Source organism: Lolium rigidum, chromosome 2 (assembly GCF_022539505.1).
Source record: "Lolium rigidum isolate FL_2022 chromosome 2, APGP_CSIRO_Lrig_0.1, whole genome shotgun sequence".
NCBI classification, from domain to species: Eukaryota; Viridiplantae; Streptophyta; class Magnoliopsida; order Poales; family Poaceae; genus Lolium; species Lolium rigidum.
The window spans coordinates 256,736,135-256,742,510 of NC_061509.1; positions in this window are offsets into that span (position 1 = coordinate 256,736,135).

A 6,376-nucleotide genomic window follows, 5' to 3' on the forward strand; every position below is an offset into this window, starting at 1 on the left:
AATCTTCCAATAGATCTACGGCTTTGGATCCGATGGACACCGATTCCGGCAGCCAGCGAGAATCCGGTAGCCACCAAGAATCCGGTAGCCACCTAGAATCCGGTAGCTCTAGCCAAGCTTCCGGCGTAGAGCCTTCCCCTATCACTCGTGGAGCCTGGATGGGCTCCAATGTTACCAAATACGAGATTGATTGGCTATACCGGTCCCGCAGGATTCCGGAAGGAGTAACCTGCTGGCTTCCCAGTGACGAAATCGAACCGGTGCTCCAGCCCGGTGAACACGTTGTTTTCCTTGCTCACTTTGAGCACGGCTTCGGCCTTCCCGCATCGCCTTTTTTCCGGGAGTTCCTAGATTTCTATGAACTTCAACCTCATCACCTCCCTGGCAACGCCATTTTTTATCTATCTATCGTGATTGCAGGGTTGCTTGAGAGGGATATCTTTGACCTCTTCCTCCCTGAGTTCGATAGACCTTGGGTGATTCACTTAAGGGAAACTTGCTGCTGTTCTACAAACCTCTGCTCTTGGAGGCCCAACACTGTCTACAGGAATATAAGCGTGCGTAGACATCAAGCTATTTTCTGGCGCCATTGCCGGGGAGGAAAGGTAAAAGGCACTCACACTCCGGACCCCGGCAACTAAGCTATTTTCTGGCGCCGTTGTCGGGGAACGAAGAAAAGCTACACCATAGAGATTTCTACCTCCCACGTCAACCACGCGCCAGTTGTGAACAACAAGCTATTTTCTGGCACCGTTGTCGGGGAGGAAAGGTAAAAGGCACTCACACTCCGGACCCCGACAACTAAGCTATTTTCTGGCGCCGTTGCCTGGGAGGTAAGGTAAAAGATATTCACATCCTCCAACTACTAAGCTATTTCTTAGCACTGTTGCCGGTGTGTGAGTGCTCGAAGCTATTTCCTTTAGATCCTGCAATTGCATCTTTTTGTTTCTTGTTCACTAGTTAGGCATAATGGAAAATAACAGTGAGCTTTTTAATCTATTTCCTGAGTTAAGACATGGATTGTTTGATGCGAAAATTAAAAAACCTATGGAACCTTATTTGCATGCTAGTAGCGATGATATTAGTATGAACGCTTTGAACACCATTGTTGCTAATGATATAGAAAGTTCTAAGCTTGGGGAAGCTGGTTTTGATGAGCATGATATTTTTAGTCCCCCAAGCATGGAGGAGAAAATTTTCTTTGATGATACTTTGCCTCCCATTTATGATGATTATAATGATAGTGGTATTTTGGTGCCGCCTACTATGGAGGATAAATTCTATTATGATTATACTATGCCTCCTACACTTGATGAGAATAATAATGATAGCTATCTTGTTGAATTTGCTCCCACTACAATTAATAAAATTGATTATGCTTATGTGGAGAGTAATGATACTTTTATGCATGTGAATAAGAATGCTTTATGTGATAGTTATATTGTTGAATTTTTTCATGATGCCACTGAAAGTTATTATGAGAGAGGGAAACATGGTTATATGCATCTTAATAAAATTAAGTTTCCCCTCTTTATGTTGAAAATTTTGAAGTTACTCGTGTTTTATCTTCCTATGCTTGTCACTTTGTTCTTCATGAACTTGTTTATTTACAAGATTCCCTTTCATAGGAAGTGGGTTAGGCTTAAATGTGTTTTGAATTTGCTTCTTGACGCTCTCTTTTGCTTCAACTCTTATTTCTTGCGAGTGAATCATTGAAATTTCTGAGCCCATCTTAATGGCTATAAAGAAAGCACTTCTTGGGAGATAACCCATGTTTTATTTTACTACAGCAATTTTATTTTATATTTTTGTCTTGGAAGTTGTTACTACTGTAGCAACCTCTTCTTATCTTTAATTTATTGCATTGTTGTGCCACGTAAAGTCTTTGATAGTAAGGTTCATACTAGATTTGGATTACTGCGCATAAACAGATTTCTTGCTGTCACGAATTTGAGTAGTATTCTCTGTAGGTAACTCAGAAAAATCTGCCAATTTATGGGAGTGATCCTCAGATATGTACGCAACTTTCATTCAATTTGAGCATTTTCATCTGAGCAAGTTTAGTTCCCCAGAAAAATTTATCTTTACGGTACGTTACGTTTTGACAGATTCTGCCTTTTATTTCGCATTGCCTCTTTTGCTATGTTGGATGGATTTCTTTGTTCCATTAACTTTCAGTATCTTTGGGAAATGTCCAGAAGTGTTAAGAATGATTGTTTCATCTCTGAACATGTGAATTTTTGATTATGCACTAACCCTCTAATGAGTTTGTTTCGAGTTTGGTGTGGATGAAGTTTTCAAAGATCAAGCGTGGAGGATGATATATGATTAAGAAGAGTGAAAAGTCTAAGCTTGGGGATGCCCCCGTGGTTCATCCCTGCATATTTCAAGAAGACTCAAGCGTCTAAGCTTGGGTATGCCCAAGGCATCCCCTTCTTCATCGACAAATTATCAGGTCACCTCTAGTGAAACTATATTTTTATTCCATCACATCTTACACTACAAGAAAAGTTGTCATGGCCGACGAAGTTGAAGTCGCGGCGTGGTTGCTGGTGTACCATGGCCGACGATTTTGGGTCTCTCCGTTGTGCATGTCAAAACGTTTTTTTTCTCGTTTTTGAGGCCACCTAGCCCGACGAAAACGGCCAAAATGTTGCGTATGGTGGCCCGGGACGTGGTGCATCTCGAATTCTCGGGTTCGCCGGCCGAGTCAACGCAAATCCGCACCGCCCAGGGATGTAGGGCCCAGATGGCAGCCTCTCCGGCATTGTTTTTTTTCTCGATCGCGCCATCTCGTTCAACGCTCTCCGATCGAGCCGTTTACGATGCAGGATCATGGGTCCCGCATGTCATCCTCTATGAACCAAAATTCTTTCTATTCTTGGATTTTTTTGACCCCCTGATTTCTAGCTAATTTCTTTTTCTTTTGATCCCTTGCCGCCTTGGAAACGTTGAGACCACTGCTGCTAATTGGGACTCGCATGTCATCTTCTATGAGCAATCAACTTTCTTTTCTTGGAGTTTTTTTTGGCACCTCAAATTTGGTCACTTGCCTTTTTCTTTCGATCCCCTGCCGCCTCTCAAACGGTGATACCGCTGCTGCTAATTGGGACCCGCATGTCATCCTCTATGTACTATAAAACTTTCTTTTCTTGGAGTTTTTTTGGCACCTCAAATTTGGTCACTTGCCTTTTTCTTTCGATCCCCTGCCGCCTCTCAAACGGTGATACCGCTGCTGCTAAATGGGACCCGCATGTCATCCTCTATGTACTATAAAAGTTTCTTTTCTTGGATTTTTTTGGCACCTCATATTTGGTCACTTACCTTTTTGTTTCGATCCCCTGCCGCCTCTCAAACGGTGATACCGCTGCTGCTAAATGGGACCCGCATGTCATCCTCTATGTACTATAAAACTTTCTTTTCTTTGATTTTTTTGGCACCTCATATTTGGTCACTTACCTTTTTCTTTCGATCCCATGCCGCCTCTCAAACGGTGAGACCGCTGCTGCTAAATGGGACCCGCATGTCATCCTCTTTGTACTATAAAACTTTCTTTTCTTGAATTGTTTTTGGATCCTGATATTTGGTCACTTGCCTTTTTCTTTCGATCCCGTGCAGCCTCTCAAACGGTGATACCGCTGCTGCTAAATGGGACCCGTATGTCATCCTCTATGTACAATCAAGTTTCTTTTCTTGAATTATTTTTGGATCCTAATATTTGGTCACTTGCCTTTTTCTTTCGATCTCATTCCACGTTTGAAATGTTTAGGAACCTGCAGGCTCATGGGACCCGCATGTCATCCTCTATGTACTATAAAAGTTCATTTTCTTGGTTTTTTTTCACCCTCTGATTTTTGGCTATTTCCTTTTTCTTTTGCTCCCCTGCCGCCTTTGAAACGTTGAGGACTCTGCTGGCTCATAGGTCCCACATGTCAGCCTGTATGAACGATAAAACTTTCCTTTCTTGGAATTTTTTTACCCCCTAATTTTTGGCTACTTTCTTTTTTCTTTTGATCTCAAGCCGCATTTGAAACGTTGGGACCGCTGCAGCAAAATGGGACCCGCATGTCATTCTCTATGTACAAAAAAGTTTCTTTTCTTGGATTATCTTTGGCTCCTGATATTTTGTCACGTGCCTTTTTCTTTCGATCTCATGCCGCCTTTGAAACATTGACTAAGCTGCTGGCTCATGGGTCCCGCATGTCATCCTCTACGAACAATAAAAGTTTCCTTTATTGGAGTTATTTTTTGACCCCTAATTTCTCGGCTATTTGCCTTTTTCTTTTGATCCCTGCCCCTTTGAAACGATGAGGACGCTGTTGGCAGGTCGGTCCCACATGTCATCCTCTATGAACAATAAAAGTTTCTTTTGGTGGATTTATTTTTGACCCCTAATTAATTTCTGGCTATTTCCTTTTTTTTCTTTTGATCCCCTGCCGCCTTGGAATCGTTGAGGATGCTGCTGCCTCATGGGTCCCGCATGTCATCCTCTCAGAACGGTAAATATTTCTTTACTTGGATTTTGTTTACCAACTGATTTTTGTCTTATTTTTCCTTTCGATCTCCTGCCGCCTTTAAAACGTTGTCGAGAGGCTGCTGGCTCACGGGTCCCACATGTCAGCCTCTATAAACAATAAACGTTGAGGATGCTGCCTCATGGGTCCCGCATGCCATCCTCTCAGAACGATAAATGTTTTCTTTTCTTCGATTTTTTTACCAACTGATTTTTGGTTTTTTTCATCCCCTGCCGCCTTTAAAACGTTGACGACGCTGCTGGCTCATGGGTCCCCGATGTCAGCCTCCCCGTACAAGAAACATGTGATATCTTGATTATTTTGCTGACAATAAACATTGTATTTCGCTCTGAGCTATTGCAAACGGATAAATTAAATATTTATTTTTACATAAACAAAGTTATATGTTGAATCTCCTTGTTTTGTGTTTTTGCGAAGCATAGGACTTTCCTGTTTTTTTAGATAAATCCGAACTTTCCTGTTTTGGAGTGGGCTGAAATTGTACGAGTCAAAAGGCCCAGCAGGATAGTTCGAATGCCCAAATGTCCAGATGCAGCCCAATTGAAATCTTTTTTTTTCTTGGATTTTTTTCACCCCCTGATTTCTGGCTACTTCATTTTTCTTTTGGTCTTGTGCCGCCTTGGAAACGTTGAGACCGCTGGTGCAAAATGGGACCCGCATGTCATCCTCTATGTACAATAAAATTTCTTTTCTTGGATTATTTTTTGCTCCTGATATTTGGTCACTTGCCTTTTTCTTTCAATCTCATGCCGAGTTTGAAACGTTGAGGAACCTGCTGGCTCATGGGTCCCGCATGTCATCCTCTATGAACAATAAAAGTTTCCTTTGTTGGATTAATTTTTTACCCATAATTTCTGGCTATTTTCCTTTTTCTTTTGATCCCCTGCCCCCTTTGAAACGATGACGACGCAGCTGGCATGTCGGTCCCACATGTCATCCTCTATGAACAATAAAGGTTTCCTTTGATAGATTTATTTTTTACCCTAATTAATTTCTGGCTATTTCCTTTTTTATTTTGATCCCCTGCCGCCTTGGAATAGTTGAGGATGTTGCTGCCTCATGGGTCCCGCATGTCATCCTCTCAGAAAGGTAAATGTTTCATTTCTTGGATTTTATTTACCAACTGATTTTTGGCTTATTTTTTTGTTTCGATCTCCTGCCGCCTTTAAAACGTTGACAACGCTGCTGGCTCATGGGTCCCCAATGTCAGCCTCCCCGTACTGCAAATCCTCTTTCTGCAAAAGTTGTATTTCTAGCTAGATAGCTAAGGTGGATTCGAATCTGTCGTGGTTCAGGCAGCTCAGGTAAGCCTTCTTGCACTGATTAATGGAACTAGTGTATAGCAAGGTCAAGACATGTGGCTCGGTGTAATGAATCTATTTGAATCATGTTGTGGATTCAATCTGATAGTTCTCTAACGAAGTCGACCAAAATAGAAATTAAGTTTTTTTCTAAAACGGAAATGCAAATTAAGATGAACACAAACATTAGTTATCATAATAGCTGATCATACATACATACTTGCTAAGAGCAAAAGCTTGCCAGAGTTTTACCACCCATAAAATTAATTAGCAGTTCAGATAAGATAACCTTATATAAGTATAACTACAAATGCATTTGCTAAGGGCTCATGGGACGATGAGAACTAGACAACCGCAAACTTTATGACCAGCATGTCACAGTGGCATCGAAAGATCTTGACCTTCAACTTTGATCCAATGCGAAGTTTGGCACCGCCAATGAACTTTTTCCACCTGGAAGTATGCGGTGACCCAGCATACCACTGCATGTTGTAGTATACAAGTCATTGATATGATCTTTGCGAAGGGACTTCTTCACAA